Source organism: Galeopterus variegatus, unplaced genomic scaffold (assembly GCF_000696425.1).
Source record: "Galeopterus variegatus unplaced genomic scaffold, G_variegatus-3.0.2 Scaffold8160, whole genome shotgun sequence".
Taxonomy (NCBI): domain Eukaryota; kingdom Metazoa; phylum Chordata; class Mammalia; order Dermoptera; family Cynocephalidae; genus Galeopterus; species Galeopterus variegatus.
In genome coordinates, this window is record NW_007734271.1 from 11958 (window position 1) to 31781 (window position 19824).

Genomic DNA, 19824 nt, shown 5'->3' on the forward strand with positions numbered 1-19824 from the left:
TATCTCAATGTTGAACCCCAAAATATGTATAATCAATTTTGATTCAATAAAAATTTCAAAAATAAATAAATGAAATGGTCTATTTACAAGAAAAAAGTAAAGTCTGGGAAAAAGAAAACAATAAACAGGAAATGAAGTCCTAATACATGCTACAACATGTATATGAACCTTGAAAACACTATGCTAAGTGAAAGAAGCCAGACACAAAAGGCCATATTCTACTTCTCTGAAATGCTCAGAATAGGCAAATCCACAGGGACAGAAAGTAGATTAGTGGATGCCAGGGGCTGGGGATGGTGGAGTACATGCTTTCTTTTTGGGTGATGAAAATGTTCTGAAATTAGATCATGGTAATGGATGCACAACCTTGTAAATATACTAAAAAGCATCAAATTGTGCACAGTATAAAGGTGAATTTTATGGTTAAAAAAAGAAAACAGTAACTGTTGCTAAATCAGCAGGAAATGTATGTTTTTATTAACTCAAAAATAAGTTGTGTCTAGTCTCTACAAACAACTCCCTTGTGTGTTCATCTGCAGTAGGGTTTTCTAGCTGTTTTTTGACTATCAGACTTTTCTTCCACAGGGAGGCTTTTAAAATTTTTATTTATATTTAATTAATTAACTAATTTATTTATTTATTTATTTTTATTTGTTTGTCTTTTCTACAAGTAGTATATTTTGATCATGAGATTCTAGGACCAGTTTCAGTTCTCTCGTGACTCCACTTCTGCCTTCTCCCTCACCTGTGCTTTCAGAGTCCACTATGTGTGTCCAAGAGCAACAACAAATGAATAAATTTCAATGAGTTATTTGTTTAAATATTACTTTTTTTGATTACACTGTATTTTATGAGCTTTATGGGGTCAATAAATTACAAAAGAAAAGCAGAAACAAGTGAAACTCGGTTTCAGAGAAATTTACATGAATAAGATAAAGTCGGCATGAGTGAATAGGCATGTTATGAGATCTCAGGGTCATGTAAGTTGAGTACAAATTTGTCTCTTGTCTTTCTGATGTCCTCACCAAAAGACACACATAATAGTTACATGATTAGGATGGAATCTGAGAAGAGAGGATGTTCAATTCTCCTGCGACATCAAGACTTGCTGACACCAAACTCTGAAACACTGTTTTCATTGATTGTATAGTTGATGGCAGTGGAAAGCTTTTCACTACCAGCCTGGAAATAAACATTTTCAATGTAAGTAACTGGACACAGCTACCTAGTACTAAGGCAAAACTCACTTTAAAGTTTTTCTGAGAATGTTAAAGTAGTGTGGTCCCAGACAGCTTTTGGAAAGCTGTACTTGATTCAGATAAAACCTGGAATGTTTGGAGGACTGAGTTGACCACAGGTCTTTAAGTAACTCTCCACACATTTCTCTCATCTCATCTCTACATGCAGGCTGTGCAGCAGACTGCTCAAAGTTATATTTTCTGGCAAATATTCCTAGTGCTCTTTAAATTTTAACCCATTCAATGTAATCTTAGTTCAGTTTTTCAAAAGTTCACCAATAGTGTAAACAATATTAAATCTAAATGTTATTTTCTAGTTTTTGCCTAACTTGAATCTTCTGCCATATTTGAAAATACTGTCTGTGATCTGCTCCTGTAAGATCTCTGGTTGTTTATACCATTGCCTCTCTGATGATTTTTTGTTTGTTCATTTCCCTGAATTCTCTTTTCTTTTTTACTTATCAGAGGTCAACCAAGAGCTCCGTCCTGAGCCCAAGCTTTTCACTTTGCAGTACTCCTTGGCTGATGCAGTCCTCTCTGCTTTGCACCCCTATTTGTATATATCTTGCACATCTTCTCCAGCATTTAGACCATGGGTTGAACTCTCTGTTGGATACTTCATTTTAGCAATCCAAAAGCATCTAAATCTCAACGAATCAAAAACCCAAAAAGGAAAACCACATTCTTTCTTCCCATACTGATGGTATCACTGTCATTCAGCCATTGACCCCAACTCATGGTCAGAGGATAAACAAAACGAATGCCATTTTGTGCCCAACTTGCCCTGTTGACTGCTTAACCTCTTTTCTTCACTTCACAGACCAGTTAGACCTTAACCTTAGGGCTAATGTAAAGGTATCATAGGTTTCAGGGAATGAGTGATTTATTCCAGCAGGTGGCATCAGTGATCTGAGCATAGACATCACAAGCCCCCCAACCCCACACCCCATGCCTCATACATTACAAGACACTGGTGAATTGTATCATTCCCCTTACTTTTCTTATGCTGTTTCTTTGTAGTTATTCCTAGTAATAGGGACTTTTCCTATATAAACATTGTGTAGCCTACCGAGTAGAGAGGGCTTTTCTGCTGATATCTGATTCTTCACTGTATCCAGCTTTCTTGCCTGTAAGTCACTTGATTAATAAATATGTCTGGTTACCAAATGGACCTACCTGCTTTTTTCTTCAGCCTCAAAGTACATTCTCAACTTGGAGGGCACCATATTTTAAACCCTTCCCAAACATTGACCAAAAGGAGATATTCTTCTGAAATACTTATTTGTTCAGCTCTAATCTCATCTAGGGTCAAGTCCTGTACTTTTGTCTGTTCTTTTCATTTCATTCTAATGTTTTTATTCTACTGGTTAATATACAGTGCCAATATTAACAGGGGAAATTTGGTGCTCAGAAACAAAAACCATAACCATGTCTGTATTCTCCCTTGGCCTAAAGTTCTTCCATAGGTATTGTTTAATTTATTTTTCTCCCTGCTTTGGACAAATTAATTGTCTCCTTTTGGGATAATCTGTGGAAGTCTCTTGCACTTAGAACAAGCAGGAAGGGGCTCTAGTATGTTAAAAGAGGGCTTTTTACATTACTGGAAAAGCCTAATAAATTTTAGTAAAAGAAATACTGTTTGTCAGGAAGTCCTTTCACAGTGCATTCTCAGGAGACAAAGATCAAAAACATAACTTACAACCTGGAGACTTCATTTATTGAAAATAACATCAGATAAATAATTCTCTACATCTGCATTGGAAAGAATTTTTTTCAGGTATTGATAATTGTTTTGGGGGCAGCTAGGCTTAAAGGTATTGACTCATGGATTCATATTTCTTATTTTAAAAAGGCAAATTAACCTGAGTAGACTCCCTCCATGACTGGAGATCTTCTGATAAAGATAATGCAGGAAAAATATCTCTCTTTTAACCAGAGCAAGCAGACAAAGTCTGCATATATTTCTTATCCCCAAATTCCCAACAATGTCTCATTAAGAACTTAGTTTTAATACATCCTTACACTTATTTTATAATTGCTATTTTTATACGCTTAGAAATTTTGTGTCTTCTAGACATTTTGTTCAATGTAAATGTCAGCCCTTGTATTTATTAGAATTTTCTGTTAACTTGGGAATATTTGTACTCTTCGGTCTTTGCCAGACTATAGGACTCATTACCTTGATAAAACCCTAAAAAGACCCTCACTCACTTTTCTACCCTCAGGTTTTTTTCCTCCAATCTTTGGCATGGCAAGACAACATGTTGGTCAGACTAATTCAGTGTGAGGCTGAGGGAGGAAATTTGACTAACTGCTGGGTATGTCACATTATTCCTAGGTCTTTTTATGACTAATATATGCCACTAGTGATACATGCTGCTAATTTTACAGATGTTCCCAGTGTTACCACTTATCTGGAACAACTCTAATCGGTGTTGATCTTCCAGGTCCAAATATTTAATCACTTCAATACTTCTACTTCATGTTTCAATCTATTCCAAACCATAAATCTTGTTCTTCCAGGCTTGATTTTTGAGCCAATCCTCATACAGGGGCCACCCCAATCTTATTCACATTAGAAATATGTATTAAGAAAATGAACAACAAATACTTATTATCCCAACTACTTCATTCAGTAGGTTACTATGTAAATGGATTTGGAAAGTATATAAAGGACAAGATCCATGGCTTTATTATCAAAGTTTCCTCTGAACAAATCCTTTAAGAAAACACCCTCTAATGAACTACACGTGCCCCTTCAAAACACATTTTTGTACGTTGCATTGGTAGAAATTCATTCAGTAGGTTACTATGTAAATGGATTTGGAAAGTATATAAAGGACAAGATCCATGGCTTTATTATCAAAGTTTCCTCTGGACAAATCCTTTAAGAAAATACCCTCTAATGAACTACACGTGCCCCTTCAAAACACATTTTTGTACGTTGCATTGGTAGAAATTCCCTAATTTGAGGTTGGGCTTATCAATATCTTAATAGTTGGCAAATGGTAGGGCATGCCTATCAGGACGTGTCATATTCTTTTAATTCTTATATAAAACTACTACAGGTCCACCCTTCTCTCATTATTTACTAAAGACCAAAAGGGCTATGTTATCAAGTACAATGATCACATTGTTCAAAGTGTATTGGGACTCTTAATTCCCAGTGCAGAAGTGTATGCCAACAGTCAACAGAGATGTAATTTGAAACCCATATGCTATCACTGGTCAAAGAGCTGAAGAAACTGTCAAAAGCATTGCTGCTCAACAAAAATCTCTTGTCACAAGTTGTACCAGAGTAATAAAAGTGCATTAGATTATTTGTTAGCTAAACAAGTCCTGGTTCCTTTATAGATGTTCTAACTTGTCTTTGAAAGTTGAACATTTTTCTATACTTCATCTCTCTCCCCTCATATTGTCTCAAAGGCAGAGAAAGAAGACCAGATAGCACTTTGTGTATTCTTCCCAGGTATCTCCTTAGACACACCCCTGAGATAGTGGGAAGATCTTTCAAGTATTCATGTTATTGCAGGCAGTAGTGTTGCAAGTTATCCCCCAGCACGTGATCCATGTTAACATTAAAAAGAGAAAATCAACAGGTTAGAGGTAAAAGAAAGCATCTAATCAGGAGCAGAGATTACAACCCAGGTAGCACTGAGGCACTGCAGCATTCAAGAGGTGCAGAAGTGCTTACACTTATGGAAATTTATTAAAATTATGGAAGTCCTTTGTCAGATTATTTCATTTGTTAATTAAAGAAAGAAGTGTTTAATCATCAGTAAAATTGGGCATTTGTGTTCTTGTGCAAAGGAATGCTATACACAGAGTATCTTTAAAGACTAGGTAAATTTCCTTGTATTGTACTTTGTGGAGAGTACAGACATTAGTGCAGCAACTTGATTTCTCTTAATTTTTTGTGGGTCTCAGTGTTCATAAATAATTCCACTGAAGTCAGCATCTCAAAATAGAATCCCTGATGTCACAACTGGAATATTGCTAAGCTGTCATCTACATGCCTTTTTCTTCAGTTTCCAATAAGATTTTTCTCATTGCCATTCAGTCACTCTCCAGGTGTCCAAATGCACTTCCAGTTTCACTAAAGGTCTCCTTTGAGGCCTGGCTTCTGCTCAGGCTCACAGCCAATGCCTTCTGTTGTAGCTATTTATTACTGCAGCATCCCATTTCCAGATACCAAATTTTGTTTCAGTTACCTAGTCTGCTTAAAAATCCACACCCAAGAGATGGCAGTTTATAACGAATTATTACCATCCTTGGTTCTCTGACTTAGAAATCTTGCAGGCTGGCTTATGTCCCACTTACACTAATTAGGGTTACAGCTGAGAAAGATTATGTGAAAGCACAACTGGGCTTGAGTTGAAGAAGGATCACTGGTGGTTTACAGCAGATGCTGCTGGAGACTCATGGGAGCTGTCAGTGATCATACCTGTTCATGGTCTTTCCATGTGGTTCTCTACCAAGGTGGTCACAGGGTAGTTCTTTTGGAGTGAGCAGGGGTGAAGCCATTTTGGGAACAAAAATCGCATGGGCTCTAGGCATACTTAGACACAGTTTTTTTTTTTTTTATCTTAGCATACTTTTTTCTGAGTTTCCTCTTTTCCCACAGGTAATTGCTATTTTGAACCTTTAAGGCCAAGATGACATTATTTATATATATGTAAAGTTGTTTTCCAGTTAGCCTGGAGCTGCAGGCTTGCCACCAGACATGTACTACCCAGACCCTGAGAACTCAAGGAAGAAATTAGTAAAGCTGTGTTGATTCTTCTCCAAGCCAAATCAAGATCCTGCAGGACCCTAAGATAGTGTCAAGGTGGAGAACAGAGGCTGGACAGAGTCTTGGTAAAACCATGCACTGGTTTCTTGCGTGGGGTCAGCACAGCTCATGTCTCACTCCCTCCCTCCTGCTTTTCATTTCCCACATTCCATACCCTCAACCCTCTCTTTAAATATCCCTCATTACATCTGAGTCTTTGAGATGGCTTTTGTCTGGTGATTCTCCTTCGGGTTTACCAGACACATGTGTTAACCTAACATCTCTCCTCAGGTCATTGCTCTTCCTGAATAAAACTTGACTTCCATTTTCACCACCATTTGGCTTTTGGGTTCTTTGTTTTTGTTTGTGGGCAGGCAGCTGACTTGGGTTTGGTAAAAGATGTTTGGGCATTTTCATCCAGTAGCTGAGTGTCCCCAATAACAGGTTTTGGTAAACCAAGCCAGAAGTGCTTCCTGGGTAGTTTAGCTACCCAACTACTGTGGGAGTGAGTCTGGGTTCACCTGTGGGTATCAGCTGCCTGTGAGCCTCAAGGCTGGGATTTTGGAAACTTTTCTTGATCTTCTAGCAGCAGAGTTATCCACTGATTTCCCACACTTTGGTGATGGAAAGTAGCATTTGAGGGACTGGCATGTTTTCAGGTGGTCAGTGCCACTGGTACTTCTCTTTCCACACTGTTTCCTAGTGAAAGGTAATACTGGGTGTGAGAAATGACTATTCTGCACTTTAAAAAATTATTATTAAAGGTACCATTTGGGTATGAGAAATTACTCAGGAACTAATGACCACCTTTCTCCTTGAAAGAGCCTGTTTGTGAGCTTTGTCTGTTTGAGTTTGAGTAAGTTGTGCCTTTGGGTCAGCAGAGATCTGACGACCAAAAAGGAAAAACATTTTCTCTTAATATCTCTTAGCCAGAGAAATAGAATCATTATAATTGGCTAAGTCTACGGTTAAAATTTGTCTACCTGTGTATAGAGTTCTGCAAGTGTTAAACAGAAACTCACTGTTAGTGGCAATCCAGCCAAGATAGAAAAAAAGAGAAACTCCTCATTAGAAAGAATTAACGTTACTTTTAGATTTTGTTTTTTTATACATTTCAGCCAGTCCTAGCTAAGTGTGATATTTGAGAACTTAACTCAAAATTCACTTGAAACTGAAAGATAGAAAATGAGCAATGAGGTCCTATTCAGACTGCTATGGAAATTGCTATATCTAACGCCTTTATTGGATTACCTATAGGAGCAAATAAAGTTTAGCCATGTGAAAAGGTCCCATTTTGAATGAAGTGCTATTTGCATTCAACTCTATGTTATGAACTAGTGAGATTGTATTACTCTCTCATGTCTGAAATGAAAACATTAAGGTATTTTTGTGTATGAATATGTGTTTAAGTGTGCTTACACATATGTACATGTATTATTTTATATGTTGTGTCTTCAAATTTGAAGCAAGTTGCTCTGGTGCTCAGGCTGGAAACTCCCTTTTCTTATCATTTGGGATTTTAGCCATTTGTTTGTACCATCTGATGACTAAAATAGTTCTGCCTAGTATTTCTTTTGGAGTGAGCAGGGGTGAAGCCATTTTGGGAACAAAAATCGCATGGGCTCTAGGCATACTTAGACACAGTTTTTTTTTTTTTTATCTTAGCATACTTTTTTCTGAGTTTCCTCTTTTCCCACAGGTAATTGCTATTTTGAACCTTTAAGGCCAAGATGACATTATTTATATATATGTAAAGTTGTTTTCCAGTTAGCCTGGAGCTGCAGGCTTGCCACCAGACATGTACTACCCAGACCCTGAGAACTCAAGGAAGAAATTAGTAAAGCTGTGTTGATTCTTCTCCAAGCCAAATCAAGATCCTGCAGGACCCTAAGATAGTGTCAAGGTGGAGAACAGAGGCTGGACAGAGTCTTGGTAAAACCATGCACTGGTTTCTTGCGTGGGGTCAGCACAGCTCATGTCTCACTCCCTCCCTCCTGCTTTTCATTTCCCACATTCCATACCCTCAACCCTCTCTTTAAATATCCCTCATTACATCTGAGTCTTTGAGATGGCTTTTGTCTGGTGATTCTCCTTCGGGTTTACCAGACACATGTGTTAACCTAACATCTCTCCTCAGGTCATTGCTCTTCCTGAATAAAACTTGACTTCCATTTTCACCACCATTTGGCTTTTGGGTTCTTTGTTTTTGTTTGTGGGCAGGCAGCTGACTTGGGTTTGGTAAAAGATGTTTGGGCATTTTCATCCAGTAGCTGAGTGTCCCCAATAACAGGTTTTGGTAAACCAAGCCAGAAGTGCTTCCTGGGTAGTTTAGCTACCCAACTACTGTGGGAGTGAGTCTGGGTTCACCTGTGGGTATCAGCTGCCTGTGAGCCTCAAGGCTGGGATTTTGGAAACTTTTCTTGATCTTCTAGCAGCAGAGTTATCCACTGATTTCCCACACTTTGGTGATGGAAAGTAGCATTTGAGGGACTGGCATGTTTTCAGGTGGTCAGTGCCACTGGTACTTCTCTTTCCACACTGTTTCCTAGTGAAAGGTAATACTGGGTGTGAGAAATGACTATTCTGCACTTTAAAAAATTATTATTAAAGGTACCATTTGGGTATGAGAAATTACTCAGGAACTAATGACCACCTTTCTCCTTGAAAGAGCCTGTTTGTGAGCTTTGTCTGTTTGAGTTTGAGTAAGTTGTGCCTTTGGGTCAGCAGAGATCTGACGACCAAAAAGGAAAAACATTTTCTCTTAATATCTCTTAGCCAGAGAAATAGAATCATTATAATTGGCTAAGTCTACGGTTAAAATTTGTCTACCTGTGTATAGAGTTCTGCAAGTGTTAAACAGAAACTCACTGTTAGTGGCAATCCAGCCAAGATAGAAAAAAAGAGAAACTCCTCATTAGAAAGAATTAACGTTACTTTTAGATTTTGTTTTTTTATACATTTCAGCCAGTCCTAGCTAAGTGTGATATTTGAGAACTTAACTCAAAATTCACTTGAAACTGAAAGATAGAAAATGAGCAATGAGGTCCTATTCAGACTGCTATGGAAATTGCTATATCTAACGCCTTTATTGGATTACCTATAGGAGCAAATAAAGTTTAGCCATGTGAAAAGGTCCCATTTTGAATGAAGTGCTATTTGCATTCAACTCTATGTTATGAACTAGTGAGATTGTATTACTCTCTCATGTCTGAAATGAAAACATTAAGGTATTTTTGTGTATGAATATGTGTTTAAGTGTGCTTACACATATGTACATGTATTATTTTATATGTTGTGTCTTCAAATTTGAAGCAAGTTGCTCTGGTGCTCAGGCTGGAAACTCCCTTTTCTTATCATTTGGGATTTTAGCCATTTGTTTGTACCATCTGATGACTAAAATAGTTCTGCCTAGTATTTCTTTTGGAGTGAGCAGGGGTGAAGCCATTTTGGGAACAAAAATCGCATGGGCTCTAGGCATACTTAGACACAGTTTTTTTTTTTTTTATCTTAGCATACTTTTTTCTGAGTTTCCTCTTTTCCCACAGGTAATTGCTATTTTGAACCTTTAAGGCCAAGATGACATTATTTATATATATGTAAAGTTGTTTTCCAGTTAGCCTGGAGCTGCAGGCTTGCCACCAGACATGTACTACCCAGACCCTGAGAACTCAAGGAAGAAATTAGTAAAGCTGTGTTGATTCTTCTCCAAGCCAAATCAAGATCCTGCAGGACCCTAAGATAGTGTCAAGGTGGAGAACAGAGGCTGGACAGAGTCTTGGTAAAACCATGCACTGGTTTCTTGCGTGGGGTCAGCACAGCTCATGTCTCACTCCCTCCCTCCTGCTTTTCATTTCCCACATTCCATACCCTCAACCCTCTCTTTAAATATCCCTCATTACATCTGAGTCTTTGAGATGGCTTTTGTCTGGTGATTCTCCTTCGGGTTTACCAGACACATGTGTTAACCTAACATCTCTCCTCAGGTCATTGCTCTTCCTGAATAAAACTTGACTTCCATTTTCACCACCATTTGGCTTTTGGGTTCTTTGTTTTTGTTTGTGGGCAGGCAGCTGACTTGGGTTTGGTAAAAGATGTTTGGGCATTTTCATCCAGTAGCTGAGTGTCCCCAATAACAGGTTTTAGAAATTTCTATTCTCAAAAAATTTAGCCAAATCGGGTTATTTGTTCTTTGCTTTTATGGTTTTGTTTTGGTTTTGTTTTGTTGTTGACCTATAAAAAGTTTTTTGTTATTGTTGTTTTTATGTTTTTAACATTATTCTTTTATCAAATATACAATTTGCAAATATCTTCTACCCATCCCATATTAGTGCCCTTTCACAATGCTGATTGTTTCTCTTACTGTCAAGATATTTTCTGACTTCTCTCCTGATGTCATCTTTTTATCTAACAGTTTGTGTTTTTACATTTTTACATATTTGTGCATTTTTGATATTTTGTTATAAATGTATTGTGATTGGAAATTTTTTTCTATGATTTTGATATTTTTAAATTTAAGGATTGCTTTCTGTCCTAACATGTGGTTTATCTTAAGAATGTTCTATGAACACTTGAGAAAATCATGTTTTATTGTTGTTATATGATGTGTTCTGTATGTGTCTGTTAGGGTTCAAATGACTCGATATTGTTCAAACCCTTTATTTACTTATTGGTGTTTTGTCTGATTGTTCTCTTTATTATTGTATGTGGGTTACTGAAATCTCCTACTATTTCAATTGCTTTTTTTTTTTCCCTTAAGAATCTTTTATGTTTGGTGTATATATATTTCTAGTGAGTTGAGCATTTGATCTTTGTATAATCTCATTTTCTTGGGTCCCCAGCAAACTCACATTTCCACTGACTTTGCTGTAAAGCAGGCTCTGAGCCTCTATGCTCTCATCAGTTGTGTCACCCTCCCAGCATTTTGATGTGTTCAAAAGCCCTGAAGTTTCCTGACCCCAATCCTTAGGGATACTCAGGGAGGTTTCAGTACAAAGGCATGATTCATTACATCATTGTCCCTTGGTGACAGAACTCAACCTTCAGTCTTACAGGGGGTGGCTACTCAGGTTTCAAGCTTCTACTGTATCTTGTCAGGTTCGAAAAGCAGGAGTGGTCTCAGCAATATATGTTTTCACCCTCTCAGTCATTTCATAAAATTGAGCTAAAAGATAGTACCATCTTTTCCTCTGAGTCTCTTTCAGGTTGTTGAGGAAATATTGAATTTTTTCCATTACATAGTCTATTTATCAATTCTTTCACTTTCAGCTGCTATCTCTTTTTCTTCATTTATACCCAAACTCATCTAACATTGGATGGAGCATTAGATTTGTCCACTGTGCTGCTCCACGTTGCAGGCATTGATTTTAGTCTAACAAATACCCACCCCTCCACCAGTCCATTCCCATTCATACAGGACAGATTTACATAGGTACAGACTCAGTGGGCTGTTTTGCCACCTCGCAATAGACCTGCATTTTCTGTTAATCTCAGTTTTATCAGTAGTTTTAGAACACAACCTGCTTTATCATGCCCTTAGGAATTATGACACAAAGATTTAAAGATAAAGTAAGTTTCTTGCTCTGAAATAATTTCTGACTCCAGCACTTGCATGTGTAACCCTGGTTCTGTAACCACTGTATCAAGTAGGAACAAGAAAGGTTGAGGTAATGTGGGGAAGAAATCAAAAAGTATTCCAGCACACTTCCTGCCCCCCCATCTCCATATCCACTTAGAAAACCAGAGATATCTAGTGGGACTCCCTTCATTTGTCAAATGTTGAGTTTGGACACACAATGTGAAAGTGTGGAAGCCAGCCCTTTCATACCTATATTCCCCCTCCACAATTTTTTTTCACGCTTTGTAGAAGACTTCAGGTTCTGAGTGAGAATTAGACTCAAAACATTCTGGCTCTTTTGTCAATCTTTATCATCATTAATCTGCCTGACTATTGCCTTAGTTAATGTCAGAGATTTTAAATTATGATCTTTGCTTTTTATTCTGTCAAATTTCTCCCACTGGGGTAAATAGAGTGGACTTGTTTGAGGGATGGTAATTTCGGTAGAAAAATTGTGTCCCTTTTGCCTGCCCAATCTTTGATACTGTGGTATCAAGACTTTTTAATTAACCACACCAATGTCCATCTTATATACCTTATTTCTTAATTATAGTCTAAGTTTTTCACCCTACTGGGATGAGTCTCATGACTCTCCCCTTTGTTTTCCATCTTAGTTTTATATCTCTCAATGCTTTCTAAATTCATCTTATGAGTATTTTTTATAACTACTTAAAATTTTACTCCTTCCTAGGATGAATACTCACTCTTTCCTATACCTTTCCTTATTCTCTTGTTAATTATTTAATGTTTTTATTAGCCTCTATAACTCCCACAAGGGAGAACTGAGACATCAAAATCAGTATGGCTTCCAGGACTGTTACTGAATTTTGGAGCAGTACATCGCATTGGGTGATTATGTGAAAGGGGCCCTGTTAAACACAGTATTTATTACACCTGGATAATGGTCGTGTCAAGCAGGTTAAGGCACACCACCAGAGAGCTCTGGCATATTTCAAAGTTATTTGCTTTATCTTCTTCTCCTGCTAGAAACATGAGGTTAGCTTTCTTCAGTATTTTCTGTGGGATCCTTGTTGAGCTCTTGGAGCTAAATTTCACAATAATGGGTGGCCTGCCTATGACTGGGTCCCCCTGGAGTTTGTAACTCTCAGAGTTGTCCACACTGAGCCTTCAGGAATTGTTCAGTCACAATTTCACAGTCAGGTTTTCCTTCCCCTGCACCTGTTCCCATGGTGGATTCACAGGTGAGTTTCTGCTACTGTGAGCCATGACTGCCTATATTCTACTGTCTGTTTCTCTAATCTTGAGGGCAGCAGTTTTCCCTGTGTCATCTCCTTTCTTGGGAATTGAAGAAGAGGTTTTGATTTTTTAATTTCTTTTGACTTTTATTTTTTGTTTAAAAAGAGAAATTACTTCCAGGCTCCTTACTTGTGGAACTAGAAATGTGGATGGTGCTTTTAAAAGTATCTTCTTGATCTCTATGTGAATAATGAAATATTTGTTCTTTGCAGCATTGTAAATATAATAAATTATACTAGTAGCATTCTTATATTGAGCATTTTTAATTCATAAAATAAACTCAGAAAATTTCTTGTCAGTCTTTATGATCTCTCTCTTTTTCTATCAGTAAATATTAGTTTTTCTTATAGCCAGATAGGAAGAATAAGTTCTAGTGTTCTATAGTACTGTTAGGTGACTGATAATTAACAATAATTTATTTTATATTTTCAAGTAGCTGGTAGAGAGCAGTTTGAATTGTTCTTAACACAAAGAAATAATAAATGTTTGAGGTGACAGGTGTACTAATTACCTTGATTTGACCATTACACATGGTATGTGAGTGCATGTATCAAAATATCATGCCATATAACATAAATATGTATAATTATTACTTGTCAATTAAAAAAAAGAACTAATAAGAGAATATATGATTTTTTCAGATTCTTTACTTGCTCTTTTTCTTTTTTCAATGTTTTGGGTTCTCTTAAAGCCACTTTATTCACTCGGATTACTTCAAGCACCACTCAAATTCTGCTACTTTCCAAACTTTTCATCTTCAGCTTAGATTTCTGTAAACTGTTCAATTATATATCTATTGCCAGCCGGACATACTGTATGTTGGACCACAGATATATCAAGGATGATGTGTCCAAACCTGTGCCCATTTTTCCCATCATATTCTTTTTTCATTTTAAAAATTTCACTATACAAGACCAGTATCTATCTAGCTGTGGTCATGCACATAGCCTGGAAATAAAACTTCTCTCCTCACATTCTGCTCAGCCAATTAGTACATTTTGTTCTTTCTTTTAATCTCTTTTAAAGAAATTCTTTCATATTCTGTATGGTTGCTGCTCTGTGTCCTGTCGTAGGTGCTCGTCTGTCACCCTGTCTTCTTCCCTCTGACTTGCACATCCCACTCTCATTCTGGAGGATGAGTGTGAAAATTCAAATCTGGTCATGTAGCTTACCTGCTTTTGCATGACCTCATTATTCACACCCTCTGGTTTGGTAAGTGGCAGTTTTTTCAACCTGGGATGGCCACAAGCAATAAATTAACATGTAGAAACACATTTCCAGGTATTTATGTAAATTCTTTAATTTATAAGTAATTAAAAATCAATAATATGCTCATGAAATGCTTTGTTGTTTGAACTAAGTCAAATATTTTAAGGCAGAACCACTACATATTTAGTTTCTTCAACATTGTTTATCTCTTTTCATGGACCAGGACTGTACAACTACACACGATGCTGTGTGTAGCTTCATAAACACAGGTTGCATTCTTTTTGCTCTTTTGACTGAACTTTTGATGTTGCCCCATAATCTTGAGAACATGTTATTCACGTGGAAGAATTTAACATCTTTGGCATCACAGTGAAGTGCAAAGAGAATACAAAATAATTGTATATTATTTAGTTCTTTCTCACCTTAGTCTACATTGGAATTTTGTCTAAATTAGTTCATCTAACAGATTATCACCTATAGGTATTTATACTTATGTCTTCATTCCAGATTGTAAACTCCTTAGAGGAGCAGACTTTTATTCATACTTTCATCATTAGCAACTAGGATGGTTCTACATTTACAAAGTAAGCTTTGTGTTAGCATTTTTGGTAATTAACAAATTATTACAGAAAATTGATACTTTTTCTGTGATTTTTCTGTTTCCCACCATATGATGTACAAAGCAGCAGCACTTTTTGTAAGATACATATAAGACACACACACACACACACACACGTGTGAACTTCCAAATTCCTGTTTTGTGACCCAGGATTGGACATGATTTACAAAGAAACATGCTGTTACAGGTATTGGTGTCATTTGAGAACGTGGTTGTGGACTTCACCTTAGGAGTGCCACAACCTGGATTATGCTAAGAGAACCCTGTACAGGGATGTGATGCTGGAGACCTAAAGCATGTTGTTCGGTGAATGAAGCTCCTTAGTAAATCCCAGCAGCCACATTTTTCCCATTGGTAATTAAAGGAATCATTTATAATGTTTAGTGCTATACAGACAGATTCTATTTCATGAAAGATATGATATCCACCCCTCTCTTACAAAAGGTTCAAATTGGCCTCTTCATTGCACAGCTTCTGAAACCGAGATCTTGTCACCCTTACAAGGACTTGACTTAGTAGTTTTACAGAATTCTACATTATTTTTCATTAACAGGGCATTGCTTTAGAAAACCTGAGGTGATCTTCAAACTGGAGTAAGGAGCAGAGCAATGGATGGCTAAAGAATCTCCAACACAGAGCCTCCCATGTCAGTCTCTGCACACTAGGCAGGGAAGCTGGGAAGCATAAAGCCCACCAGATGCTGGCCATGTTCATAATTTGACCAATTTTTTCATCATATCCTAGACCCGAGGACAGCTGGTCTGACTGCACCAAACACAAGCATTATGTAATCTCCAAGGTTAGCTCTCATACGTATACATTCACCTTTTATTTCCTGAATTTCTTTTTATATTTATCCAAATCTAATTCCTACTTTCCTATTCTCGAACTTTAATTTTACTATTCACTCTCAATCTTCTTAGTTGCCCTCTTTTCCTCCATTCACATGCACAGTTTTTTCTGACTGTGCAAGTTCATACTCTGCCCCTTGCTAAAAAATTTTAAAATCCTAAAGCTGGGTAACTAATTAAGAAACAAAATTCATTTCTAATACTTCTGGAGGCTAAGTCTAACGTCATGGGGGTACATCTGCTGAGGGCTTTCTTTCTCTGGGAGCTTTCTGCAGAGTCAACTGATACAGGGTATCACATGGTGAAAGTGGCAAAACTGTCCACATGCTTTTTGTCTCTTTTTATAAAGCCACTTGTCTAATTGCTGATAACCCATAAAGCATTAACTCATTACTCTATGGTCAACTAATCCATAGCTCTATCTAGTTATGTTGTAAAGTCCCCATTTTTCAAATACCGTAGTTGAATTTTCCACTTTCTTAACATTGATACAATGGGGATCAAGCTTCAATCTGAGTTCTGGGCAAATATTCAAACTATAGCAAGATATTCATACATTCTGCTGTGAACAGTGTCCACATATCCTCAAGTCCAGACAGGCTGGACACTTCTGAGGAGCTCACTACATTCCTCTTTCTGTGATTGCTTATTGGACAAGTGTATTTTTTCATTTTTTAAAGTTTGTTGTGTTTCATTTTGCTTATACTCTGTGGAGGTGGATTACTCCTATTTGTATTTAAGTCCTAAACTGTCTAAATTTATCGGGCCCACCTCTTACCTTTTCTTTTTTTTCACTGAAGTATTTGCAGATACTTGTGCATATGTGTGATAATATCTAATGTTATACTAGCTTTCCATTCCTTTTAATATGTTGTGCAGTAAATCTTTTCTTTTTCATTATCATTTTTACACTGATTCTTAGTTTTATTTAAAAATCGATGTCAACTTCCTTTCCACATCCACAAATATCTACCAGAATGTTATTGGATTTACATTCAGCTTAACTCTTAGTGGGTATCCACTTCATCTAGATTGAGTGGGCCATTCCTAGGACACAGGGATACAAATGCAGTGATAGGGGTACAGTGTGATGTTTCCATATGTGTATACATTACAAAATGAGCAAATCAGACTCATTCATAAATCTATCAACTAACATACTTATCACTTTTGAGGTAAGACATTTAAAATAAACTTTAGTAAACAGCTTTAAAATATTCAACACATTAGGGCCGAGCCCGTGGCGCACTCAGGAGAGTGCGGTGCTGGGAGTGCAGCAGCGCTCCCGCCACGGGTTCGGATCCTATATAGGGATGACCGGTGTGCTCACAGAACTCTCTGGCTGAGCGCAGTGCAGCCAGTCTCAAAAAGGAAAAAAAAAAAAAAAAAAATTCAACACGTTAGTTTTTGTGAAGTATATTCACTATGCTGTGCAATACATCACCAGAAGTATTTCATCCTGCCTAACTGAAACTTTGTACCCTTTGGCGATCTGGTTCCCTTTTCCCATCAACTTCCATCCTGCCCCTTAGCCTCTGGTATCCTTCATTCTATTCTGTACTCCTATTGTAACTGATTACCTTCTTTTGAAAAATATCTATTAAGGACTATTGGCCATTTTAAATGTTTTCCTGATATTGAGGTGTTTGGAATCCCTTATATATTTTCGATATTATGCCCTTAACAAATTATGATTTGCAAATAATTTCTCTGAATCTGTGGGTTGTCTCTTTTGATTATTTTGTTGGTCCATTTTGCTATGCAGAAAATTCTCAGATGTATGCAATCTGAATGTTCTATTTTACTTTAATTGTCTGTGCTTTTATAGTGACGTCTAAAAAATCATTGCTCAGACCAATATCATGGACCACTCCCATTGGTTTTTCTTCTAAGTTTTCATATTTTAGAATACCGTGTTTAAGTCCTTAATTTACTTTGACTTGATTCTTGTACAAAGGTTGAGATAAGAGTCTTACTCTTTTTTTAACATTTGGACTGGTAGTTATCACATCATTTCCCAAACACAGTGACCATTCCCCTTTGTGTGTACTTGGCACTTTTGTTAACAATCAGTTGGCTGTAGATGTGTGGGCTTACTTATGGGCTATTTATCCTATTTCGTTGGTCAATGCATCAGTTTTTATGCCAGTAACATGCTGTTTTGATTACTAAACTCTGCAGTATATTTTGAAATTAGGTAGTGTGATTCCTGTAGCTTATTATTACTATTATTATTATTTGCTCAAGATGATTCTTTGCTGTCTTTCATGGTGGATATATTTGAAATTTTATTTTATACTTGTGTAAAGAATGACATTGAAATTATGATTGACATTGCATTGAATCTATAGAACGCTTCATGTAGTATAAACCATTTAATAAAATTGAATATGGGACTTTTCCACTATTTGTGTCATTTTTAATTTTTTCATCAATGCTTTGCAATTTTCACTGCACACATTGCCCATATCCATTAAATTCACTATTTTCTTATATGCTACTGTAATTGGGATTGTCTTATTAATTTCTGCTTCAGATAGTTATTGGTGTATAAACTCGATACTGATTTTGCTATGTTGGTTTTGTATTCTGCAACTACACTAAATTTGTTTTTGAGGGTTTTTTTCTGTTTGCTTTTTTGTTGAAGCCATTAGATTTTTCTATGTGAAAGACCATGACTTTTTCCTTTTCTATTTCTTTGCCTTTTGTTTCTTTTTCTTGCACAATCTCTGGTTAGAAATTTCTTCCCCAATTTTACCACATGAAAAGGTTTTAAATTTTCACTGCTTAAGATGGTCCTAGCTTTGGGATTGTCATATGTGGCATTTAGTCAGTTAATGTACATTTCCTCTGTTAACCAAGAAAAAATACGGTAGATGTATCTTCAAATATGTTTTCCATGATGAATATAAAATTGGATTAAAATCTGGAATGCATACCATGGCAAGCCCAAATGCATTCAGTGATAGAAGGCCAGGAGAAAGCTTTTATTGGCATAAAGGGAGTTCATATAAGCTGCTTAGGAACAGGGCTCATTGGTTTTGGAGACACAGAGTCAGATTTGTCAACAGTTCATTGCTTGAGATGCCCTTAACTGACAGGTTCTTTTCGGAGAATGTCTAATGATAAACTTTGTTACAGAAATGTGTTTTGTATAAACCAGGAGATGCATTTAAAAAGTGAAGGGGTTTTTGATGGGTTTTTATAAGGTCCTTTGGAACAATTCTTACCTCAGTCCAGCAAGCATGAGCCTCTCTCCCTTGTGCCTTTCCTTTCTCTATTTTGTCTTGATTTTACAGAAATTGATTTCATGAACTTTTACATTTCCCCCTTTGATCAAGATCTTTCTTTGAAAATATCACTGATAAATTAGTCCGGTGTCCCCTGATGCTGGGATGAACATGTTCCAGTCACTGGGTCTGATCTAATACCAGGTAAAGTAATGAACAACTGCAAGTCAGTGTCAAAACATTTTAATTACATATGAGCAACGAGGAGGCCAGAAAAAAACTGCTTTTGTGCTTGGGTTACCTAGGTGTTATCTTTAAGTTAATCTGCTTTATAGGTATTGGTTATGTCCCAGCATTGGGCACACATTATTTTGTCAGTAGTTGCATTTCTGCAGAACTTTAACTGATAACACATAGTTTAAAAAGGAATAAAGGAAAGATGCCAACTTTCTGAACATTCTAGGTTGTGTAATGATTTTGGGCACACATTATTTTGTCAGTAGTTGCATTTCTGCAGAACTTTAACTGATAACACACAGTTTAAAAAGGAATAAAGGAAAGATGCCAACTTTCTGAACATTCTAGGTTGTGTAATGATTTTAAGCCATCAACCTACAGTAAGACATTCAGTTACATAGATCAAATGACAATGGAGAACTAAGTGAGGCTTATGGTAGCCATGTAGCTTGCTCTTATTTTATGCAAATAAGCTTCAATTTCCTCAGAGAAGTTTATTCAGGTACATAATGCAGTATTAGCAATAATAAAGACATCACTTTCCTTAGTAATCAAGAACAATTCTATTGTCTGGGACTACTGTGGCTAGAAATGTTAATATGCTGTTGTGCAGCAACAGCCTTTGCAGTGGAGACCTCAAACATTCAGAGTAGCAGATAAGATTTCTTATCATTTCTGCATTAGTGGCTACAACCTACTTTGTTCAAGAGATCTGCCAAAGGAAGCAAATCCAGAATTCCACAATTAACCAGGCAAATTATGCTTGATGCTTTGATGCACTGGGAGGAGACTAGTGCA